Here is an 8,687-nt window from a genome sequence, read left to right on the forward strand (position 1 = left end):
GTTAGGAAGATTTGAAGGTTAATTAGTGCATCACGGTTAACTTGGGGTGTTGAGAATTCATGGTTTATTGAAATGCAATTGGAAATCTTTTTATTATGCAAGTGTAACATGTGTGGAGATGAACCCCTTGGCTAGCATCCATTCATTCCAATTCATCCATTTCATATTTACATTCTGTTTTAATTGCAATTTGTTCATTTAGTTTAATTTTGTCAAACCCTAAATCCCCCTTTACTTTATTGTCAAATTAGTTAGAAATCAATTTAGTTTGTGTTTTTAAGAGTCTTGAGTCAAGTTACAACTTAAATTCGTCCAAAATTGGGTTTAAGGTCAGAAACTGCCTAGTTAGTGTTTTTAGGCAGTTTTGAGTCTTTTGAACTTGTTTTGAGTCCTTTGAGTCTTTGTATTGTCCAAATTAGTTAGAAAGTGTCTTAGTTTGTGGTTATAAGTGTTTTGATTCAATTTGTTACCCAAATTCGTCCAAAGTACTCAAAGTGCTCAAAACTGCCCAGAAAGTGTTTTTAAGGCAGTTTTGAGTGTTTTGGTGCTGTTTTGAGTCTTTTGGTTTGTTTTAGTGTTTTAAAGTTTAGTTTTGCATTCTTTGAGTCTAGTAGAGTGTTTTATATTGTGTTTTTACGTTTTTGAGTGAAATCCAAGTGATTAACAATCCCTCCTAATCCCCGGTCCTGAACGATCCCTACTTACATTCTATACTACAATTGTCAAAAAGAGGGTTTAATTTGTGTGCGTATAATTCTCGCATCATTAGGCAAGACCCACTTTCATTATCGATTTTAATTTTCAGTACAAATATTTTAACTCACCTTATTATAGTTTTATATTTGTATTTTTGACGTTACAAAGGGTTGGTTAAATCTCTTCCACTTTCGGTTTTAAGTTCAATACCAGTTTTCGACATCTATGTTAGTACATATCTATTTTGATGTTATCGTATTATACGTACATACTTTTGACCTTATGTTATTATATATTTTTTGACATTATATCTTTATTAAATATGTTTATACTTTTATACTAAATTGGGGAATAAAGTAAGACCTTGGTGGCATGAAAGAGGATTTTGCAGCGCAAAGGTGTGGCATATTCTCTTTAATGCAACCACTCTGACTTGATTTCTTCTTTAATATATATATATATATATATATATATATATTCTTTCCTATCTTCGAGTATTTATGTATAGTACGTTATTTTCAAACTTTGATTGGGAGATATTTTAAATGGTTGCTTTTGGATCTTGTTTGGTGTTCCATGTGGGGCCCACTTTTCATTTTGGTCCCCCAGCCCACTCTCTCTTTTCATCTCCCCCTTCTCATGACTTTCTATCGGTTATCTCACTCCATCCTTCTGCACTCTCTTTCTCCCTTTGTCTCCGAGAAGGAACCACCATCATTCCTCTCGATTCTGACCAAGCTAGTCCCATAAATCCTTATTTCAAACCTTTGGGACAGAAGGTACACGACTACATCCTCACTTGCATCGTCAGAGCACTATTTGAGTGATCCACCATGGAAGCCGAGCTTCAAGCTTCCATTTCTCAAACCCAATTTTTCGGTGAAAACCCGACGGCTTGCAAGCCATTTTCCGGCTAGCTCCGACCACAATCGGGGAAACCAAAGGTGCAATTGTTTATGGCATTTCCATCTTCACTAGTTTGCATGGCTCTTCGACGGCGAAGTATCTGTGAGTGGACCACTTCTAAAATGCATATTTTACTATTAGAAATGCATACATGAAAAACATGATTTTATGACTACGTTTTATGAAACGTTTATGAGTAAATTGGTTTCATGCTTTATCGACTTTACGTTCCTTGTGGTATATATGATTGATGACTATATACATACTTGTGAATGTGGTTTTATGATATGATGTTTTAGCTACTGAACTCCGATTAAGATAGATATATATTATATATTAGAAATATTATGTTAATATTTTTATGTACTTACTTAGTTGTTATTCATATGATCTGCCTACGGGCGAATGATCTACCAACAGGCAAATGTCTTGCCTACGGGCGAATGATCTGCCTACAAGCAAACCATACTACCTATGGGTGAATGATACTTATTTATATGGCTTCGGCAGGGCGTAGGTTGGTGGCTTTGGTCGGGAGGTATAAGACATGGCTTCAGCTGGGAGATATAAGACATGGCTTCGATTGGGCATAGGTTGGTGGCTCCGGCCTGGTGTTTTGGTTGGTTCCTATGGGCGAAAGATATTTGTTTTCGTATATATTTATATATGTACCCTCTACTACTACTACTACTAAGCACTTTATATACGATATATGTTTTTATGAAAGGTTTGATGGCATGCTAGGATTTTCGGAAAACCTATTACTTATTATGCTATACAAGTTTTCTAAATCTAGGGGTTAGTACGTTAAAGATTAACTGTTTTCGTATTACTTATATATCAACTTAGTCTACTTATGTTTTGTTTTGCGCCTCATCATGACTTAGAATTGAGGCGTAAAATCTCAGCGTTAAGGCACTCGCATAGGCATCTTCAAGTCCTATCGGTGTAGGACCTGTCTCTTTGTTCATTCAATTTTATATTATTTCTTTTTTTAGTGTCTCAGATTAGTTGTATACTCTGAACACATTCCATAAATGCACCATCATTGTATTTAAATTTATAAGTTTTAATTACGTTCGTTACTTCTTATGCATGTTAGTATGCCTTCGTCACCTTCAGATGTTGGCCAGCACGTGCCTACCCTGGTATTTGGAGGATATTGGGGTCGGGCATGTCAATATAGGTATTAATGCTTTCACTATTGATCTCATGTGTTGTTTGATCATATATTGCATGCTCTTTATATATAGCCATTGACGTGTAGAAGTCTATAAGGAAAATTGATGCATGTTGAAAACTATATCATCCAACAATAATAAAATTTGACAATACCACTAGTTTTAGCCGTTCTTACTTTTTTCACTTTTGACTAAACCATGTGAGCATTCAATTCCCACAACTTTTACAACACTCCCCTTGGATGCCTACATATCAACTTCAGTTGCCTTGTTAAAACCTTGCCAGGAAAAACGCATTGGGAAAAATCCTAGTCGAAGGAAAAAGAATACAACATGCATGTATCTTGGATGCTCCCCTGATTCTGTATTCTTCAATTTGATTCATTGATAAGTTGACGTAATCTGATACGATGCACTAGCTTTTGAAACATTCAATTTGCTAAAGATTTGGTGAATAGGTTTGCCAGATTTTTATTGGAATGAATTTGTCTAACTTCAATAACCTTAGCCTTCTGAAGCTCATGTGCACTGAAAACTTTGAAGATATGAGTTTGGTCTTATCACCCTTGACAAGTCCTTCCTTCATTTGGGCAACACATGCTACATTATCTTCATGAATGATGGTTGGAATGTTTATCCTTGAAGGCATATCACATGAATTCCAGATGTGATGGATCATGGATCTTAATCAAGAACATTCACAACCTGCTTCATGTAGGGCAAGTATTTTCGAGTGATTGGAAGATGTAGCAACTAATGTTTGCTTTGTTGAACACCATGAAATTGCTGTATTTCCATACCTAAACAATATATCCAATTTGTGAGTGGGCTTTACGCAGATCAGAGAGAAAACCAGCATTTACATATCCAACTAGATTCTGGTCATTTGTGGGATCGACAGAGTAGAGGACGCCCATGTCTGTGCCCCACGAAGGTATCATAAAACATCTTTGACTCTCTTTCAATGTCAAATTGTTAGAGTAGAGCTATACCTTGCTAACAAATTGAGTGAAAAAAAATTATATATGGTCTAGTACATTTTACTAAATACAATAAAACACCTATTGCACTTAGATATGGTACTTCTGGACCAGGGACCATCTCATCATCCTCTTTTGGGTGAAATGGATCTTTCTTAATGTCAAGAGACCGAACGACCATTAACGTGCTAAGTGGATAAGCCTTGTCCATGCCAAATCACTTTAGGACTTTTTCAATGTAAGCTGATTGATGAAACAAAATTCCATTAACATAATGCTTGTTCTGCAGGTTAAGACAATATTTTGTTTTCCCAAGGTCTTTCATTTCAAATTCGCTTTTCAAATATCGAGCAGTGTTGTTGAGCTCTTTAGGAGTTCCAACTAAATTCATGCCATTGACATAAATTGCTACTATAACAAATCTAAAGTTTGATTTCTTAATAAACACATAAGGGCAAATGACATTATGGTATATTCTTTCTTGATCAAACACTCAATGAGACGATTACACCACATTCATCCCGATAGTTTTAGCCCATATAATGCCTGCCTTCATTTGATTGAGAGCATACATTGTGGTTGTTAGTCGTTTCAGGAAATTTAAGTCCTTATGCGAGTTTCATATAGATATCAGTATCTAATTATCTATATAGATATACAGTGATGACATCCATAAGTCCTATATCAAGTTTTTTCTGAAACCATCAAACTTATTAAGTAACGGAATGTGATTGCATCCATTACAGGAGAGTATATCTCCTCATAATAAATTCTAGGTCTTTGTGAAAAACCTTGTGCAATGAGTCGTACTTTATATCTTGCAATCTCATTTTTCTCATTGTGCTTTGCCAAGCAGGGCTTGGACTACTGGTCCAAAAACACTTTGCCTTTCTAAAGAATTTATTTATGCTTGGATTGCATCTTTCCACTTAGGCCAATTGTCTCTGCTTGCATTCATCAACAGAGAGGGCCTCAATATCATCGTTTAATATGATTTCAGTGGCTACTGCAAATGCGAACATGTTATCAATGATTATTTCATTTGGATCCCACAATTCATTATTACATGCATAATTTATGGAGATTTATTTGCTTTTATGTACTCTTGTCTCTTTATGGACATGTGTCTCATCAATGACATTTTCTTTTTTTGGAAGTATAGAATCATGAATTGTGGACTCGTCATTCATTTTCTTTTTCATGAATGATTTCATTTGGATTTAGGTGTGCATTTATCTTCGTCTTTCGAGGAGCTAAATCTTTTGAACCTGGTGGTCTACCACGCTTTAGGCATGCACCAGATAAATAATTTCTACCACTTTGTTTTGTTCAACAAGGACTTTGATTCTGCAGGCGCATTTGCAGCTGGTATATGTGATTTTGTCATTTTCATTGCATCATTAAATGCATCTATCATTTGTTTAGCAAGACTTTGAAGAAATAGGATTCTTTTCACTTCATTTTCACATTGAGTGCTTCGTGGATCGAAATGAGACAAGGTGGGTACGTCCCATGTTAATCATTAAAGTGACAATCAACAAAATGCAAAACTAGCGGTAAAAATATCACCTGTCAAGGGTTCCAATTATCTAATGATAGATAGTGAATCAAAACTCACATAAATTCCCATATGCATTGAGGTCCCATTTTAGTACGTTGTTGCAGTGCAATAGGTACATAAGCAGCACAACCAAAAACTCATAAACTATGAAATGTTTGGCTGATACCCAAACACGGGTTATACTAAGGAGTATTGATAGTTGGCAATAGGCCTCAATCAAACTAATGATGCAGCATGTAGGATGGCATGTCCCTATGTAGAAATTGGCAATTTTGTTTTCACAAGTAGAACACGAGCTATTAATTGAAGCTGCTTGATAAAAACTTCTGCTAAACCATTTTGAGTATGGACATAAGGAACACAGTGTTCAATATCAATGCCTAGTGTCATGCAATCATCATCAAAAGTTTGAGATGTAAATTCACTAATGTTATCAAGTTGGATCGACTTAATAGGATGATCAGTGAACTGTGCTCATAATTTAATTATCTGAGCAAGAAGTCTTGCAGAAGTTACATTTTGAGTAGACAAGAGGTAAACATGTGACCATCGGGTAGACGCATCAACCAAAACCATTAAATATCAAAATGGTCTACAAGATGGTTAAATAGGCCCACAAATATCTCCTTCAATTCTTTGCAAAAAATGATGGGATTCAGCATCAATCTTTGATTGTGATGGTCTAATTACTAACTTCCCTTGAGAATAAGCCTTGCAAGGGTTATCATTTGATATAGCAATATGTCTGCTCAATAATGGATGCCCATTAAAGTTGGTAATGATCTTACACATTATGGTGGACCCTGGATTACCACAGACGGTCATGCCAAAGCATGTAAATTTTTGCATCAATGAATTCTAGTTCATGACAGTATGTGCTTCAATTATCTTTATGTATGTATAATACAATCCACTCGATAAACCACTCAACTTCTCCAATGTATACTTCTGGAACAATGTACTTCCGATTTTATCCTTGCTTAGGTTAGTTTATTTCAATTCTGCCATCCTTGCTATATTCCTTTTTTATTTGGGAGCTTTAATGAAAAGGGCTTGAGTTAACAAATATTTAACCAAAAACCATCCCAAAATGTTATTTAATCAAAAGGGCTCAAAGTTTAATAAAAAACCATCCAAAACTATTGTCCATGGGCCAACAAATATTCTACCGAGTCCATGCACCACCATGAGGACCAAAACTATTGGCATTATCTTGGGAATGTCTCCGCCTCTTCATCTTCTTTTTCTCTTCGTCTTTCCTTGAGCCACTTTCCTCATGCATGCTTTTCTCTTTCCTTGAGCCATTTTCTTCATATCTGATCTTCTTCCCCACCTCCCCATTTTCTTTTCCCTTCTTACTTGACTTCTCTTTAAATGAAGCTTTCTTCTTCTTTCCTGATGATTGCCCATTGTCACCTGCAGCAGAATCATGTCCCCACAGCAAGGGATCATCTTTATCATCTAACTGCCAATTGCTTGGTAACTCCCTAATTTCAAAAACAACTAAATCAAAGTTCAAATCAAAATTGAAAAATGAAGCATTCATTAGAACAAAGCAGCTGAAACAAGTTCAAAGAAGTTTAATGGCAAAAACAGGCGAAAAAATGTCCGAAAATAAAAAGAATCAGAACATAAAACTGTTTCTGGAGAATTCAAAACATAACACTGTTTCTGGAAAAAAAAAAAAAAAAAAAAACGTAGATACAAAAACAATTTTCATCCCATAACCCAACCCCATAAAAATTGAACCATGTAAAGCTGTAGTTTCATGCCAATCTCTTAAGTTATATTGATAAGTTGAATTGGCAATCAGAATCTTATGGAACATTTTGTTAACAGGGGAGGCCGGGTGGACCCAGGATCAGGGACGTTCATACTTTGGAACTTTGAGTGCTTCCATAGACGGTGCCAGGAAGCATTCGACTGCATTCATGCGAGCACTTCGAAAGGTTGTTTTCTTCTCTTCTTTTCAAGTCGTCTTTAGTTTTTCATCATGGAGAATAGTTTAGCTTGCTTTTATCTTTTTACGATAGTTTGTTTTGATCCTATCATATGTTGCTATGAATTTTTCACTTGCATGCCTTTTAATCTGATGAATGATTCAGATGTTTTCTTATCTTCAAATTATATATATGAAGACTCCACAAAGCATGAAGGACTACAGAGAAAATATTATATGCTTAGGTTCTGCACTTGCAATAGATTACCATCTAAGTCTCCTAAAGTGCCTTTCCAGGGGCAGGAAGCAATATGATTTTGTATGCATTATGTGAAATACAATACCTGGAATGCTGCCATTTGAGGTGTATTGACTATTTCCGCCAGTATAAATAGAAGACGCATAGAAGTATCTAATTAATTGAAATCCATATATATGTATGTATGTATGTATGTATGTATTTATGTATATGTATATGTCCTGCTGTCAGTATCAAATGCATCCTTACCAAATAAATTTTCTTTTTCACAGAATATGCATGACCATCCTGATGCCTGGCCTTTTAAGGAACCAGTCGACACACTTGATGTTCCCGATTATTATGACACCATAAAAGATCCTATGGGTAAGAAGGAAATTTCTTTAATTAATTTCGGCTGTCCGGAGAACATAGTTTAAATATCTCCTGCACTAAGTGTAGTTGGCTGCTAATTTGTTGAACCAATGGTGCCTAATTGTAGAAATATAAATAGTTAACATATCTGCTACCCACAAGTATAATGTGAAGATTGTAAACTGTGAGAGCACATAAAAGTATGTAATTAAAAACTCTTTTTATTCTTAGGTTACACATCAGAACCTGAAACACTCCCTGAGTTCAAGGCATGCAAATAAAAGCATATATGTAGGTGATTAAGTAACTGTATAGAACTATGTCTGCAAGGTAAATGAGTAGAATTTTGTCTGTAAGGTCATTAAGTTTTTATTGAAATTATTTTGACATCCAAAAATGACCCAATGTTTGAAACATAAAACACTCTCCAGGCCTATAGTGCCCGTGCGAGAATCCCTTAGAGACAGTTTCACGTCTTTGCACACCCAGTATCTCCTAAAATGTTGAGAATTTTTCATGGATTGCACCAAAAAAAATGGTAATGTTTGAAAGGCTCTGAATTGCTAATGGATTTAGATTTTTTTAAGAATTGTCAGAACTTTGGGTCGTAGAGGAAAAAGTTGGTTGCTTGATATTTTGAGGTGTATAATTATACACCCTTATATTTATTCAAAGCCTAGTTAGTCATTGACTTTTTTAAATTTATCTCTGTAAAGCTTCCGTGCTTAGATTTTGAATATCTGATTGGTGGTGGTAACTGTATGATTTTCCACAGTAAATAGCACTCACTAGCTATGGCACCCTATCATTC

The sequence above is a fragment of a genome, unplaced genomic scaffold, assembly GCF_019419815.1.
Source record: "Pyrus x bretschneideri cultivar Hongxiangsu unplaced genomic scaffold, Pyrus_bretschneideri_v1 Contig58, whole genome shotgun sequence".
Classification (NCBI taxonomy): Eukaryota; Viridiplantae; Streptophyta; class Magnoliopsida; order Rosales; family Rosaceae; genus Pyrus; species Pyrus x bretschneideri.